An 18798-nucleotide genomic window follows, 5' to 3' on the forward strand; every position below is an offset into this window, starting at 1 on the left:
ATTCTAGGAATGGCTGTTGAAACCAAACACTCCTGCAAAACTTTGCACAAGGTAGATTTCCTCTCTCTTGTCCACCCCAAATTTAAAAATAGACTTAATTTGAAATAGAATTCCCTCACCTCATAATCAATGTGTGCTTCATCTGAAAAGAAGCAGATGGAAAGAAGCAATATAGTTAAGTTTGTACAGAATACTTACCCATGACTAAATGAATCTGGTTTTGATTCAATTAACTCAATTTTCTGGGTTTAGGTGCTATATTGTGCAACTAATTACAGGGCTAGATTTACAGAATACATTATGATCACATTAGTTTCTGGCCTTTATTGCTTGCTGTGTTTGTATATATAATAAACTACAAATTAATCAGCATTTCCAAATATGTGCCACATGGCTACCTCAGTTTAGTGTGCCTTATGAAACAATAAAAAATGGATTGAATAAACCATGTGTTAAATGTGTTGTATGAACAAAGCCTCTGGTGCCTTAAAATTTGATGCGGCCTCAGATCATACAGAAGGATTGCTCAACATGTACATATAATATTTAATTTACAAGGAGAAAGGCATAATCACAGATTTTATTTCACCCAATTGGGGGACTGGCTTTTATAGGTAAGGGCAGTGGTGTGATTCAACCGGTATAAAAACCGGTTCAGTGAGCACGCACTTCACATTTTAAAAAGCCCATTTTCATCTCTAATACTTACCTTCTGCTGCAGCCCCTGTGAATAAAACAGCTGAGGTGCGGCAAACTGCTTTGCCATGCGAATCAGCTGTGCTCTAAAACAACAAAATAAAGCACAGGAAAGAGCAGAGGTGGACGGGTGGCACCAAATGCTCTATGTGTCTCTTCTAGCAAAAACTGACCTCAGGGAGGTCGTGCAAGGCCTGCCCAGGGTCCGTTTTTGGCCATAACAACCTCCTGCAGTCCTGTGCCAGCAAAAATGGTGGCCTGGGGAGGCCACACACTCCGTTTTCACTAGCAGAGAGCTGCAGGAGGCTGCCACGATCAAAAATAGAGCATCGACGAGTGACATTGAGCTGGCCATGCCCCCTGGCCACACAGTCCCCCCCCCCCCCAGATCAAACACAACACTGATGTGGCCCTCAATGAAATTGAGTTTGATACCCCTGCTATATATGGTTATTCAGAAGTGGGCCCAATCAAACTCATTGTGGCTTATTCTCCAAGCAGATTGCAACAGGAAGTCCTGTTCTTTTTATTATTTTTTTAAATTGGAAAGTGTCAAACATCTTGCTTTAACACCACAATATCTTTGGCGTCTCGGGATTAGTGGTCTTGCTGAGAAAGGAAATAATTAAAGTCTCCATGGCTGGAGGAATTCTCTCTGGGAGATGGTTGTACTCAAGGCTTTTCCCAGACTCAGCAAGATTTCTTTCTGAATGGGCTTGGAGGACTCTAAAAGCTTAAATCCATGACCTCCATTGGCTTCTAACAATAGAGAAGTCTGCCTATGGAATTCAAATAGGACCCTGTGTGTTTATTATTGCAGAATATTTTCATTATGCAAACTGCCACTTAAGTGGACTTTAAATTCTGGGAGACAAAGCTCCTTGTGTCTGTTTTTGGGGAAGTATATAAAAATGCCTTGAAAAGAATTAACAAAGCTGTTCAAGACGTGGCTTTTGAGTCTAATGTGTACTTCACAAAATGGAACGAATAATTTATAAGCAGTCTGATTTTTGTATTTTGTTTAACACCTGGGTTTTACATTAGCAGCAAGAATGAATTTTCTTTTGGAGAGCTGTTCCAGACTGAAAATAGCCCTCCAGTGATTCCATGTTATCAGCCTTAAAGGCAAAGTGATCTAAAATAGCTTCAGTGGATAAATTCTGAAGGAATGTCATTTTTCTGCAAATAAATGGAAGGAATTATTAGTAGAATACTCAAGCCAAGTTGTATATAGTCTTTTCATCCATGAGAGGCGATTTGGAGGTTTTTCATGGAAAATGATGTATGAAAAAAACATACCTTTGGAAATTTGCCATCTCTCTAAGTTTTCCAAGACTTGCTGAACAAAATAGTTGACTCCTGCTGGGTCCCACATAAAGCCATACTGAGATCAAGGCACGTATACATCTATGGGAATCAGATTTAGAAGCAATGAGGAAATAATGAAACCAGAAAAGGCAATCTAATAGACAACTTATTAATAGAGTCAGTAGTTATCAGATAAAATTAAATATGACACAATAATGTCCAGTTTGAGTACCATACTTTTTAAAAAAATGGAAAAGAGTTGTCTGTTTGCAGAATTCATTGTGATCCTGAAAATCCTCCCAACTAAGTCCTTGACATGAGCTCAGTTGCTGGTGAAACAGCTTTCATAGAGTATTAAATCCTGCTGTAAAGCCTATCATGGTTTTAAGTCTTAGAAATTTTAAGTTCAGATAAAGAATCTGAGGTTGGATACCACAGAAAAATTAAGATAAAGCAGGTGGGCCTTAAGAAAATAGTTTTTATTTTGGGCACATACAATTTTTTGGCATTAATCCATCTTTCCTCCTTGTATTTGCTATGAGATCCATGTGTGGCCCTTGTCCTAACCAGGATAAGTACCACAAGCTTACTACACTTTGCCAGGAGCAACATGGGCTAGTGTGGCCGAAATCAGCAGGAACATATTGGCAGGAATGCAAGCTGGAAAATTAGCTAAACTTCCTGAATCCCAGCTCACATATTTATTTTTGTGTAGCTTTAAGAAGTTCATGAAGATGGCCTTGAATTATTTGTATTGCTTCTATTAAAAGAAATGGTCTCAGATTTCTCAGTTCCATTTCTGTCGGTAGTTTATGTATTATAAGACTGAGCTGAGTAGATGGAGATGAAAAACTAACCCCTTTCATTTTTGGTACCAAATTATTAAGTATATTTCTTAAAAGATGGGGTCTTAGCAGATGGCTCTTCAGATCTAGATCATTAGTAACTCTTTTCATCTACCAACAGTCATTACGTAGGATAGACAACCAGAGGACTAGCAGAATGCATCCATGAACACCAAACAGAAGACATGATGAAAGGTCTTAAATTTCACAACACTTGGACAGAGTTAACCATAGTTTCAGTTGGAAATAGTTTCAGTTGGCCAAGCCAAGTGCAAAATGCTACCGTGTTTCTCCAACAATATGACCTCCCCCAATAGAAGACCCAGCATGTTTTCTAGGCATAAAATGAAATTTGGAGCTGCCACTGCATTTGGAGCTGCCACTTACACGTTCGGAGGGCTGCCGCTGTTTGGAGCTGCCGCTTCCGCGTTTGGAAAGCCACCACTGTTTGGAGCACTGCCGCTGTTTGGAGTTGCCATGTCTGCATTTGGAGCTGCTGCCGCATTTGGAGCTGCCACTTCCTTGTTTGGAGCACTGCTGCTGTTTGGAGCACCGCCGCCATTTGGAGCACCGCCGCCACTCCAAACACGGCAGCAGCTCCAAACGCGGAAGTGGCAGCTCCAAACATGACAGCGGTGCTCCAAATGGCGGCGGCACTCCAAATGACAGCAGCACTCCAAACACGGAAGCGGCAGCTCCAAACATGATGGCAGAATGGGCAGAAGGGAAAGCAACAGCGGCGGGTGCCAAAAATCTTGGGTCTGCAGCAAAGGTGTTTGGTGGGAGTAGGGAGCTCTCTACGCTTCGCCATGATCACCCACTAGGAGCGGCTGGTGATGAGGCTGCCCGTGGGGCGCTCTAGATGAGGATGCAAGGGGGGGAATTAAGTCACCCCCAAAAAGACGGCCTAGCCGTTTTTTCGGGGCTCAAAAAAAATATAAGACCTGGCCTTATTTTATGAGAAACATGGTACAGAATTCCTGGAAGCCTGGCACTCTGACAAATCAGCCATCAGTAGGCATGTTGTTAGATAAACAACATCTACAATATCAATTAAAAGAGATAATCAACATATGTCCCCACCAACAATCAATACCCAGATGAACAGTGATTAACACCAAGATTAACACCAGACCAACAATCAAGAAGTAGACAATACCCCAACCAAGGAACTGTCAAACAAGCTAACAGTAAACAGCCCAACCAAAGAACTTCCAAGACTATACCCACGAACACTGACAGGGCAAGCCACTAGAATATAAATGAAGAGCAAACGCTACTCCCTACTATCACTGATCATGTTACCTAGTCTGTATAATGAAATGTCTGCAAGAAAACAACAAGAGAGCAACAAGGACCCTTTTGTCAACATTCTCCATAAAGAGGATATAATATTGATTTGAGGAAATGGAACAAAATGGGGACAGATCTGTTTATAAGTGAGAGCAGTAGACTTCTGGCAATCTAATAGCATGAGGGAATGCTAACTGGAGAACTGACCAATGGGTTGACATGTGAGGATATTTGAGCTATAAGAGTTTGCTTAGCTTGTGCTATTGTAATTAAATCGAACTATTCTGTCTTGAGAAATCTGCTTTTAAAGGTTACAGACAAATTTAAAAAATACATATCTACAAAACGGTTTGCAAAGAAACCAAGCATGGATAAGCAATATTTTTTACCATTCTTGTCTCATGAGGGGTTCAGGCAACCACAACTTTTTAAACCAGAAAGTAGAGGATTGTATTCAAGTCCCCCATCTCTGCATTCAATTCTCATAATAGTATGCTAAGAGTAACCCAGTATCCTCAGATCACCTCTATGAGCATCATGATTTCCAAGAACCAAAAGCTAAATTGCCCCTGATCCAAATCCAGCACTTTAATCACAAGCCACAAAGGATATGCACACTCACACAGACACTTGGGGAAAATCAAATCACCTAAGTATAGTAGTGCTTGTAGACAAAGTAATTTAATTTTACTTAATGCTTGAGCAATGTTGGCTCATTTCCACAAATTCATTCCAATTGTCAGGGCATTCAGAAACATAAAAATATTACCCAAAGAGCAATGTTGCCAGTTTAGAAAGCTCTTTATAACTTGCTGCAGTGGCAACAAATCTTTGGAGTCAAGGACTCTTTGCGAAAACAATGTTCTCTTAATTCACATCATGTTTGCTGCTACATTTCTTCCTTTCTTGAACAGGAAACCCAAGACCATGATTTTAGGGTTGTGATAGTTATAGTGTGTTTGTGTGTGCATGTGTGTAACAAGAGACAAGGCTGAGACTGTGAAAAAATGTGTTCTTTGAGAACTGTGATATACCCAAGAGTAACTGCTCATTCCAGGAAATAATTTTGAAGAATCCAACATTTCTCCAACATTTAGGAAAAATAAAAGCATATTGATAGCCTACCGATAGTTTTGCTTATTAATGCAAGTCTATGGGAATCCTAATATTCCTGATCAATCTTGAACAGGTAGTCCTCGACTTAAAACCATTTAGTGACCATTCAAACACTAAGCAACTGGCATGTATTTATTACAGTTGCAGTGTCTCAGGGTCATCTTTTGCAATCTGAGAAGTAAAGTCAACAGGGAAGCCAGATTCACTTAACGCTGTTATTAATGTAACAACTTCAAGGATTCACTTAACAACTGTGGCATGAAAGATCATAAAATGGGACAAAACTCACTTAACAAATATCTCTCTTAGCAACAGAAATATTGGGCTCAGTTGTGTGATCACAAGTCAAGGACTACCTGTATTTCAATTTATTATAGTCATAGACCAGAGAATTTTTTTAGAATAAAATAATAAATAACAGATAAAATCTATGATAAAATCTAGTCTGTCGAATACACATGGTCTACTATACTAAAATTACAAATTACTACCTGTATATTGCCTGCTTGGAAAGTCCAGATTATTGTAAAGTCAATCACAAGTTTTTGGGAAGATATTCCTCATACAGCATGCCTGTCAAACTGGAAGCCCACAGGCTGCATGTGTCATGCGCAGGCCACGCCCACCCCAACTCCCCAAAGGCAAAAAACATCATGATACATCATGATACATTACATGACACGGTCGGGTTTGACACCCATTCCATACAGGATACAAGGCAGGGTGGGAATCTGATGTTGAACAGTTTTGCAAAGAAGAAAGCCATGGTTTGATAGAAATAAAACTACTCTGCTTCCAACCTAATCACCCATCTTGTCTGCTAGTGACTTCACAATTTCCAATGAATTTTAATAAGGCCCATTCGTAGGTAAATATTGTTAGGACAACCACCATTATTTAAATTTTCAAAAATGTCCAGCTTTTTGGGGGGGGCGGGAGGGGGTTGCCTATAACCCAAAATGTTTGAAGTTAAAAATGACAACATTACCTGGTGGAATAAAAGCTTATATGAAATAAGAAATGAGATGAAAAACAGGCACAAAAATATCCATAAGCAATTTTTTAAATATTGCCTTTAAAATAGTCTGTCTCCAATGCCTATCAACAGTTTTTATGTCTTAAATCAAAATAACAGAGTTGGAAGGGACCTTGGAAGTCTTCTAATCCAAACCCCTGCCAACACTTAACATGACCTTGATTCTATACCTCTGCGGGCAGCTATGTATGTATGTGTGTTACTAGCTGTGTTATAAACCAATCTAAAAAATGAAAGTATTGACACAATCTGAACAATAATTTCCTGAAGGGTGATTGATTAATTAATCCATCCATCCATCCATTCATTCATATAGTTGCCCATCTCACTTTTACTTAACTCTGGGTGGCCCTAAGTGATGCTGTAATAATATTCTGAAAACCTTATACATTGCATTGTGAAAGTAATTTGTCATTCTAATCCAACTGGCAAATCTGAGTAGGTCAGCACTGAACGATTTGTCAAACTGAAATAAATCAGCTGTTTCAGGTTTTATTTCCAAGATACAAGTCATTAAACCATATTACGGTTCTCTTTTTTTCCTGTTTTCTGTTTTTTAAGGAAAATGGCTTTTTCATGGAACAGATGGAGGAAAGGGAACTAATTTATCTGAAATTGTTTCAGTATTTGTTCTAATTTTGCTGGACTGGCTTTCGGAAAAGAAATTTGCTTTCAGATTGAGAGCTCTGTGCAAAACTCCAGAGCAGAGAACTGTATGGAGGGCCCTGCAGAGAGGTAGAAAGGAAGAAATTATTGGGGCTGAAGAATCAAAACGTGGAATGGGAAGATAGTGTGGTCCAGACAACTATTATATTAATATGAAGGCACAAATAGAGCCAAAGTGTAGTAGGTACAGTTTCTATATTTCTCTAAACTCTAAGTTCCTGCAAGATTTGCTGCAGGCAATGAAAAGCAAGCCTTGAAATAGTAGGTTTTGTGTGTGTGTAGAGTATATAGAGTAAGAAGGGGATTCACTTCTCCTTGATAAGTTTGTAGTGTAGTGTAGTGAAAAATATTCATATTCAAGGTACTGCAAAGAATACCAGTATTAGGCTTAGGCTACAAGTTTTGGCTCCATCATTCAGGATTAGGCCTGCCCATTAAAATTGTAGGTTGTAAAATGGATTGGTCATGACAATTTTATGATGCTTTCTGCAGTGGTCGTTAAGGGAACCCATTATTTGTTATGACACAGTTTGCCAAAACCAGGAAGTAAGTGCCAGTGAAAACTATTATAAAACACAGTCATATGATCACAGGTTGCTAAAACCAGTTGTAAATGCAGCCATGTTGCCAAGTGTCAGGTGTAATCATGTGGCTTGGGGGGGAGGGGCAACCATCAGAACTTTGAACTCTGGATCCAGGTCATACATCCTCATTTTAGGTAGCTTCAGACAGTCTCTAAGCAATTGGCCATAAATGAAGGACTATTTGTATATGATTGTATCCTTCTCTTCAGTTGCCAACAAATTGAAGTAGGTTGTTTAACCAGTAAATGTTTTTTTTTAATGTCATACTGAGTCAAGATGTGCATGTTGGCATTGTTTTAAACTAGAATGAATCATGACATAGCTGATATGAATCAGAATAGAGCTGGAAGGGACCTTAGAGGTCTTCTAGTCCAGCACCCTGCTCAAATAGATCTTATACCATTTCAGACAAATGACTCTTCAGTGTCTTCTTTAAAAACCTCCAGTGATAAAGCACCCACAACTTCTGAAGACAAGCTGTCTTCATTGTACTAATTGTTAGGAAGTTTCTCCATAATGTCAGGTGGCTTCTTCAAAAAAAAGTTGGATGTACATTTTATTAATAATCATTATTTGAAGACATCCAATATGATCAGTACCTGTGAGAACTGCAGAAGAAATAATTATTGTATGTTTCAGGTAATTTCCACTATATTTCCTTAGTATAATTCTTTATAAAGAGATAAGGGAAATATGTTGCTCCAGATAAAAGTAACCAAAACTTTCATGGTAGATTGAAGCAACAATTCTAGACTTTCGCTATGGTTATTTGTCTTGCATGAAATGTTGCTTTCTTTCATTTATAGAGATCAATTTTATTTCCTGGCAAAAAAAAAACATATATCTTTCTCATAAAGACAGCCAGTACACAGCTCACCTATGTTGTTTTGTTCATATTTATATCTATCTTCCAGATATTTGTTTGTTTTACTTAAAATAAACCCCATTAAAATAAATTTTGAGGCAGTTTATAATTAAAATCTGGAAATCCCTGAATGTCTTTGAGGATTCACATGAACACTAGGCTATGATTGTACACAAACTCATTTGGTCTTAAATCTGTAGATAGATTCATAACTACCTTAGTAATTTAATCTAAAGCAGAATCTGGTTAGAAAAAAAGAAAACTAATTTAAGATAGATTGGTCTGGAAATCATGAGCTCAAATACCCATTCAGCCACAAATCTAAATTGGCTGAAATCTCACTTGCAGCCATAATTGCCTTCAATCATTATGAGTTGACTAAAGCATAATTGGTTGAATGGTTCTAATACATAAAAATGAAAAACAACCCACTAAACCTACCTCAAAGGATTGGTGAGAGGATAAAGCTTGAAGATGCAGATAGAATTGGACTACTATATGGAGTTGGTGCAAAATGCAGTGGCCCGCATGGTTTTGTGCAGACCCCGGTATGCACATATGTCACCTCTCCTGCAGGAGCTTCATTGGCTGCTGATTTGCTTCCGGGTGCAATTCAAGGTGCTGATTGTCACCTTTAAAGCCCTTCATGGCTTGGGACCGGATTATCTCAGGGAACGTCTCTTGCTGGTCACATCTATCCGACCAATTAGAGTAGGAGACAGGGAAAGTTGCATGTTCCATCCCTGAGGGAGATACATCTGGTGGGACCCAGAAGAAGGGCCTTCTCCATGGTGGCTCCTTCTCTCTGGAACATCATTCCCCCAGAGATTAGAATGGCTCCCACTCTAGCACTCTTTCAAAAGGCACTGAAGACCTGGTTTTGCCAGCGGGCCTGGGGAACCCAGAGCGGGATGGAGCACATCAAATGGCTCATGTGATCAGCTGTCTTTGGGGAGCGGGGTGGGTAGGAGTTGAGGGGTGATTTTTACCCCCAGATTTTGTTCTATTGTACTTTATTAATTTATTTGATTATTTTCATTAGTTTTTATTGCTTTTTTTGTTTTAAATATGGTTTTACAGTGTGTAAGCCACCTCAAGTTGCTATGGGTGAATAGGTGGCAATATAAATAAAATAAATAAATAAATGTGTTTTCTTAAGCTTCTGGAGGAAAGATAAAATGCAGATTAATAATATTAATTTAAGCATCTAAGGATGTTGTCCTGGATAGAAGAACAGTGAATACAGAGCTCTAAATGCAAATGGGAAGAAAATAGAAAGAGCAACATTAGACATCACACCTTACAGTAAATATCTAAGATGAGAAAATCTAAATTATAAATACAGACAGAAATGAATGCAAAATTCACCCAGTAAAGACTAAAGACTGAATTTGGTAACTTTATTAGACATACCCATATATTTACTAGGCTTCTTAATACCTCTATAACTGATATTTCATCATGGCTTATTGGTTGAGTTCACACAACATGCTAAGATGGCTTATAAACCACAGTGGCAGTATTCATGCAGCATACTAAGCTATAAAGTTGGTTTGATTGCGTTAATATGAATTGCTGCCCACTCAGAAACTACATTCACACACCATATCAAACCACCTTAGGTTGAATAAATTGGAATTGGTTGGAATATATACTGTTTTAGTCACGACTTACAAATTCGAATAACTGGATTAATGCAACTAATTCATAAAGTATACTTTGGCTTAGAACAATGTGTCAGCCTAGCAAGTTGTATTTCAAATTCTTTTTCTTCTTATGCTGTTTTCCTACTACATTGGATAAATAGCAACTGGAGATATACCTGCAGTCATAGCTACAACAGTAGCAAAGTGTCCGTTTTTCCTATAGGAATTCTGAAATCTTATATTTAAATAAATCCAATGTCTTACCTTGGCCTTTCTGGTATGATCAAGTATAAGGATAAAGGCCTGCCAAATGTCCAGCTGATCTGTCTGCCACCCACTTAGAAATCTGGTGACCAGACTTCATTCTGGTTATTTTCACTCTCTTTTTTTACCCCACTAAACAATTTTGTTGGCAAGTAACATGCTTGCAAGATACCAGTGACAGAGACATGGGACAGGCAAACAATCTAGTCAGTTTCTATATTTCCAGCCATGAAAACACCCAGGAATTTATAAAAGTAGACCTCCACTTATGATCACAATTGATCCTGAAATTTCTATTGCTAAGCGAAACATTTGCTAAATGAACTTTGCCCCATTTTAAGACCTTCTTTTGTCACAGTTGTTAATCACGGCAGTTCTTCAGTGGTTGCTGAGTGAATGGCTTCCCCAATGACTTTGCTTGTCAGAGGGTCGCAAAATTGCATGATCTCAGGACACTGCAATTGTCATAAATATGAATCAGTTGCCAAACATCCGAATTTTGATCACAGCAATGGTTGTAGGTGTAAAAAATGATCATATGTCCCGTTTTTCAGTGCAATCCTTCAGTACCGGTATATGGTTGCCCATCTTATATATAACTCAGAAGGGCACAATAAAATATGTATAACCATACACGGAGGACCATAAACAATAAAAGACCAACAGCCTCTTAATAAGACAGAAATGAGAGGGGTAAGGGGGCAGAGCCATCACTTTGGAGGTAGAATGATGCCTGACCAAGTTCAAGCGATAAAATCAGAAATATTTGTAAAAAAGTCAGCCTAAGAAAGTATTTTGGCTAGTATTTTTGCCATCAAGATAAGGCAAAGTTACATCAAGGAGATCAATTCACCTCACATATTTATGGACAGATTTTTGAGATTTACTGCAATCTCAAAGTAAAGGGATTGTGAATGAACTGAGTCCATTAATTTTCTCCCTTTGAATACTTGCACCTCAAAAATCTGTTGAAGATGCAGCCTCACACTCAATCTAACCAAAATAGACTGATTTAGAGACTGATTAATTCCAGGATTGTAAACACACACACGTACACGCACACACAATTAGGTTCTTGTTGCAGTTGTGCTTCCTAGAAACAGGAACTTGGGCAAAGAGCAAATGGAGACAGCAAGTGTCCAGGTTTGGCCTGTGCACTTATTGTGACCTTATCGGAAAAGGAACTCCTAGAGATGCAGAGGTGGTATTCAGCAGGTTCTGACCAGTTCTGGAGAACTGGTAGTGGAAATTTTGGGTAGTTCGTAGAACCGGCAAATACCACCTCTGACTGGAGATTTTACAGTATCCTTCCCCTGCCACACCCACCAAGCCACACCCACAGAACCGGTAGTAAAAAAAATGGAATCCCACCACTGTGGAGATGATCATTTATGCCCTAATTATCTCTTAATTATTATAAATTATTCTGCTCTCGAAGACCAGGGACAAGTGTGAAACTTCAGCAGGTCCAGAATTCAACAATGTGCATTGATAATGTTGACCAGAAAATGTTATATCTTTGTTGCACAAGCTATTCTGGTTGCCAGTGAGTTTCAAGATGGTAATTTCTACCTATAAACCTGTGATGACCCAAGGTGGGATACAAAAGCAACAAAGTCACAAAAACAGGTGAAGTCTCTTTAATTTCTTCAACTTGGCTTTAAAGGTCCAATTATCATTGACTGGAGAAAAAACTCCCCCACAAACAGTTGTGAAAAGGAAGAACTTCTGTTCAAACTCAATATATATATATATATATATATATATATATATATATATATATATATATATATATATATATGAATTATAAATAGAAAAAAAAAACCAACACAAACCACACTGAATAATTAATGAGACAAGGCAGGATAAGGACTTGAAGACGTCCACAGATATTGAAATACACACAACGGGGAGGACGCCAGAACTCAGATAAGAACTGACAGACTAGAAATATTTTCACGCTTTGCTTCCAGCACTGGCCCATGCGCTGTTTGTCCTTTTAAACAGTCCTCACAGCTGCAGCCCATGAAGGGGATCAAGGCCCTTTTCTCCCCCGTAGACCACACCATTCATGTTTCTCCCTTATCCGCTCCTCCCTGCGTGCCCTAGGATAAGAGGAGATGGGCCTGGGTCTTCCTCTGAATGCCCAGCTGGCCTGTACCCTTCCGCAGTTTCCTCCACAACCTCTGGAGCCACACTCCCATTCCCTATTGGCTGTTCTTCCTCTCCCTCGGAGTCAAATTTTAACAGGGGCATGACAAAACCCCTATGTCTCAGGGCCTTTATATATTAGAGTTTTTCAGCCCTTTAAGATACACAAACCATGAATATTAACATTACTTTTATCGTAGGGTTACAGTAACACACGTTTGCAAGACTAAACACTTCTTTCCTCTTTTATGTTTTGATTGCTTGCTTTGTGTGTTTGTGCGTGTTCTCTTGAGTCATTGTTGAGTACCTGGTGAGTATCTGGACAACTCCCAATAAGGTTTTTTTGGAAGTGGTTTGCCCTTGCTTAATTCCTAGGACTGAGAGATAGTAACTGGCCCAAGGCCACCCAGTTGGCCTATTCTCCCCATCTTTGCCTTTTTCATTGCCCTGCACCTTGTTTTGTGAGGGGGCAAGTGGCCCAAACTGTGCAGCTCTGGGACTAATTGCCACACTGTGGCCCAGGGGCTTCTTGGTGTGCCACAGCTCTGGGGCTGCATGAAGCTCCAAGCTGCAATGCAGCGGGAATCTACAATCAATCCTGGAGGCATCAGCTGCCCCACCCATTTTGGCAAAGCAGCAGGTATGAAATCACAGCTGCCTGGGGAGAACTTCAGCCTACAGCATGGCCCAAAGCCCCAGCTGTCTTGGGAAAACACAGACATCCCAGCCTAGCCCAGCTCAGCCACACCCACAACCCACCACCAGCCACACTGGGGAAGAAAGCCTCGTGTGGCCAGCAGCTGTCTCATGAAAGGCCAGGCCTTGGTCAGTAGTGGGAGCAAAAAGACAGAGAATGTCAGCTAATGTGCAAGGTGTTACAGAGTGCAGGGGACCAAAGGATCAAAGATGGGGGAAGATAGGTAGATGGGGGAGTTGAAGTGTCCCTGTGGTTGTAAGTGTGGGTAGGCTTGCCAAATTCACAGATTTTGATCATGTGAGCAAAGGAGCAACTTTGGGGACTGATCATCGGCCCCTTTGACCACCACAGCCATAACTTTGAATGTTCATTAAGTGAGGATTACCTGTATATAAGCAAACAACTCTATCTCTGCTCAGTTTTCTATAGCAACACACATTCCATTCTGGAGCTTTTATGTTGAGTTACTGTAGGGGAGGGCAGCCTTGGCCTTTGAAGTTCATAATCCCAAATACTTGTAGCAATATTCAATCAAATGATCCCTCCATTGTTCTGAGCATGTGACAGTTTGACAATTCAATAGATTATCTATGTTTATTTGCATCTTCGTTTGCATTTCCTTTTTTAAATAAGTTGCTCCGATACACTTTCAGTTGGATAATTAAATAGATCGAACGATTAGCACAATCTCACCCTCCAGTGCCTAATGTTATTGTAATGCCATAGCAAAAATTTAAAATACACAAAAGTCAGAAGATTTTAAAAATTATGACTCCCAGAGGGCCTGTAGCTCAGCCATGCAGTACATATGTTGAATATTAAAGCAGTGGCTCACAACTTGTTTTTGTTGGAAAGCCCTTTGGGATAGAGTAGCAGGTGGGCCTCCTCCTTCCCTCTCGTTTTGAGCTATCTTCTGCAGTGAATTAAGGCAAACTGGAAGGCTCAGAAATGCAAAGAGCAGACATGGAGAGGCAAGCAGGCATTTGCATTTGCAAGTTTTTATCCTCCACCAAGGAGAGAGCAAGTAGAATTTCTGTCCCAAAGGTGCTTTTTCAACTGGATTTTCTTTGTGTTTCCTTGAAGACGTTTCCTTTCTTATCCAAAAAGCCTCTTCAGTTCTGTCAATCAGCTTATAGGATGAGAAGCAAAATGTTTTCAGGGAAAAAGAAAGAAAGTCCAGTTGCCTTTTGAAAAAGCACCTTTGGAGGAACCATGACCTGGATGACTGAGAATCTCCATAGATAGGTAGAAGTTCTGTTTAGACAAAGTCAAGATGCTAGAACGTGTGAAACTCAAGGCCTGCAGGGCTGCCCTGGAAATAGTGAAGGATTGCCCCCAGGGGTGCCTCTGCCAGTGAAAATGGAGCATGTGGCCCGCCTGAGCATCGTTTTCGCTGGCAGAGGGTTGCAGGAGGCCATCCCACCCGAAAATGGGGCTTGGGAGGCTGTTTTTGCTAGAAGAACGCTCAGCCAGCACAGGCACCCTTGGCATGAGTGAAGTCAAGCTGGCCATGCTCCTACCCCACCCACCCCCGGTCAAACAACCTGATGCGGCCCTCAATGAAATCAAGTTTGACACCCTGTGCTAGAGTGAAATAATCTTCAGTGGCTTTTTTACATTCTTATACTGTACATGCTCTAACCAGTTATAATTTTAGATTTCCAACAACCAGTGACTACTTCCCCAGTACGGTTGCCCTGGTAATGTTTATCAGGGTTAAAATAATACAAAATCAACCAAAAGTAAGTTTGAAAATATATATTTTACTGAAAACATTATAATATAATGAATACTACTATAATATAATATAATGTTTTGGACTAGCACACTATTTTGCTCAAATGTATAAACTTCCTAGTATCTATAAATTTTCAAGGAGGTCATTCATATTTAGCAAGCAAAAATCTTTCTGAAAATTCTAGGCATCCTTAATTGAAAGTACCTGCATCAAATTTTAATCATTTCAACTCATTCCGCCTTATGTGAAACATATAAAGTATTTCATATCAAAGTATATCAGTAAGTATAATCAGATTTCAGGGCTGATGGTTCACAGGTATTTGTGTGCCTCTGATTTATGAACCATCACCTCAGAGAAAGAACAGAATGAAATACAGACTTGATTCTAAAGACTAAGTCCGAGCACTGATGGTGAGATAATTGGGCCCAATTATTCCTAAGATTCTGCCCTGAACCAGAATGTTAAACATCAGCCTACAAAGAGAGGTCCTGAATCTGGAATGCCAGAAGACAGAAAGAATAAATGAACTAAATAAAATAAACAATTCAGAAGCAACCTGGTACTGTGAAGTAACATGGTTTCTATAGTCGGAGTTGACCAGAATATATATAAGTCTGGAGTCTTCCAGTATCTAAGGAGGCAAGAAGGACGACAATGCTATAACTTCTGTGACAACTCAATGTTACCTACTCCATGCCCTAGATCAGGGGTGTCAAACTCCACGTCATTGAGGGCCATATCAGGGTTGAGTTTGACTTCTGGGGCCAGGTAGGTGTGGCCAGCTCAACGTCACTTGTGTCAGGAGTGCCTGTGATGGCCCAAGCACTCTGCCAACAAAAATGGGCTCCTGAGCTCTGTTTCCAGCTGTGACAGCTTCCTGTAACCCTCATGTGGCCCTCCCGAGGCAGCAAGGGCCGGTACTTTGCTGTTTCCAGGGTGGCCCCATGAGCCTTGGGTTTGACCACCCCCCCGCCCTACATCAATCTGTATTAAAACATTGATTGCATTTGAGAAATGGTTAGCACCTTGCTTTCACAATCTCAACCATTAGTAAGAAAGTTTTGCTGCTTAGTCTGTTGCTTATTCAACTCAGCTATGAGTAATTCTATCAATTTATAATCTTAGCCAGAATATACTTCCCTACGTATGTTGAACATATTGTAGGCTCTTTCAGAAGGGCCATCATGTGTTCCCTGGAAATCTAGAAAGCAGACTGGTGCTGCTTCAGTGGGTTTCTCTTAATAATTTTTTTTTAGAGTTTTAAAATAAAGTTTATTTAAGTTTCATATATTTAAAACATTTAAAAAGAAACAAACATATAAACAAATATATATACATATATACATTTTGCAGCAGGTATTGAGCATTGGTTACATTTTTCTTTTCTTTTTTTCTTTTACCCCATAACATGGACATGATCTACCTTGTTACAATACCTTTCTCGTTCTTTTAGTGTTTTAATCTCACAGAATACTTTATAATTAAATGCACGTCCTTCATAATTTCATACCTTATTCAGTTATCAAAAGTTACTTTTTCTTTAACCATTCATACCAACAGTTCCAAACTTTGTAGTATTCACTATCTTTGTTGTTTTTTAGTAATTTGGTTAGGCTGTCCATCTCTGTACACTCGTGAATTTTTTTAATTACCATCTCCTCTGAAGGGACAATAGACAGTTTCCAATTTTGAGCAAAACTTATTCTGGCTGCCGTTATAATGTGCAAGATTAAATATTGATATTTTTTTTTCTATTTTTGAGTCTATCATACCCAGCAAGATGGTTTCGGGTTCAAATTCTACTTCTTGTTTAGTTATATTTAGAATCCAATATTAGATATTTTTCCAAAACTTCTGCGCATATGGACATGTCCACCACATATGGAAGTATATTCCCTGGGCGCAGTTACACTTCCAGCAGTTTGGAGGGAGGTTCGGGAACATCTTAGCCAGTCTCGTGGGTGGCAAGTACCAATGATACACCATTTTATAGAGATTCTCTTTGTACGAGGCTGACATAGTTTGTAGTTTATTTCCCAAATATGTTCCCACTTGTCTAATTCAATACTGCTATTTCCTTTCTCATTTCTCATTTCATGTCTTCATGATTCCTCACTATCAGTTCATGGGTTTTTACCATTATTTCCTGCATCATGGCAAGTGTTGACTGTACTGCCTGCAAACTTTGGGTGGAACTTGTCTTTTCCGCCAATAACATTGCATTAATCGATCTCTGTCCCAGAGGTGAAAATGTCACTGTTTCAGGTTTCTTCCCTGATTTTACATTTGTTGTTATTGTTGCCATTTTAACTATTTGTAAAAGCTCTCTCCACTCCACCATCAACTATCCTAGTAGAGTTATATTGTCTTCTCCTTTAAATACAGTATACGTAGTTATACATGTATTGTTAAATAAGAGTTTTCTATTATAGATAGTCCCAGACAGATCTTATTTCTATTTCTTAACTGGTCAAATATTCTAAGGTTTAGAGAGTTAAATATTAATCCAATATATATTTAGTTAATCCACTATCTACTTACTTATACAAGTAAGTAGATACCAGTATGTTTAACCAGAAAACACCAAACCTATATAATGACGTAATTAATGTAAATAGTTAAAGCACCCAGCTCATTAATGTATTTAAATATATGAATTTATCTATTTCCTTAAGGATATATATTTAATTGAAGTAAGTAAGTCTAATTTCTTTTTTTGTTCCCTTAGACTTCTTATATAGTACTTTTAAACAAAAATTGATTGGTATAATTTATCAGTAGAACAATAAGATGAAAATAATAATACTATATAATTATTCTTTGACCATCTAATTCATATGTTTATAGAATAACTTTCCAACAATTATTCAATTAATCCAAAAAGTTCAATCAGCATTAAGCAATATTCTGGATACAAATTTCTAGTATATTTACCTCTATCAAATTAATTTTCTACTAACGTCACTTAAATAGGTTTGTATCTTACCAATATCTATTAAATCAGATCCAGAGATATTATTTTTGTTAATTGTCTTACAAACAGCTCTTAATTCAAAATGTCCTTGTTCCAAGTTGCACAGTCACTTTCTCTGTTTGTGTATTTTCTTGTTGCTCTTTTGTTCTTTTATTTCCGCACAGTCACAATTTCACTTATGAACCTTAAATAAATCTTTCTTATTTTGTTGTCAGAATTGTCTATTAATACTTATCAAATTAAAGTTTCTTTTCCCCAGTCCTTTCTTCCGATCTTTCAATGCACCAAAAGTTCGTTCCCAAGTTTTACACTCGTAATTGTCCTTTCATTTTCCTATACCACTTAATCACTTTTACTTCTTTTTCTTTCTTTCCCCACTTCTCAAATAAATGGACAATAAGGTTCTATAGTTCACTCGTCCACTTGCAAAGCAAATGTTGTTATCTCACCCTTCGTCTCCTCAGGTTTCACGATTCCATTAGTCAGCATAAATCTCTGCCATTGTTTCAGTCAGCGCTCCTATCAAAAACTCCGCCACTTTACCACACCACTCAATTTAGAGCTTCCCTTACAGTATACACCAATGTTCTGAAGATCTTCTTTAAATACGCCTTTTTAGTGCTCAGCCCGCTGTTTCCCTCTTTTTGCTTCTTTTAATCGGCTGGGCTGCTGTGTCTCTGGTTCCGATCATCACTGTTGTCACGATCTCCCTCTTCTGCCGTTGGTTTTCAGGGGGTTCTTCTTCCAGTCTCCTGGATCGCGGCACCTCCCCAAGACCTCCGTGTCTTCTCCTTTCTTTTGCCTACCCCTCTGGGGTCCAGCATGCTCCAAAAAGCCACCAACTAGCGGAAATCAGAATCTTTCAGAGCAGCGATCCACTCCTCAGCTCCGCACCGACACAGTGCCCAACCGGAAT

This window comes from Pseudonaja textilis, chromosome 3, assembly GCF_049901715.1.
Source record: "Pseudonaja textilis isolate UNSWEBS1 chromosome 3, rPseTex1.2, whole genome shotgun sequence".
NCBI classification, from domain to species: Eukaryota; Metazoa; Chordata; class Lepidosauria; order Squamata; family Elapidae; genus Pseudonaja; species Pseudonaja textilis.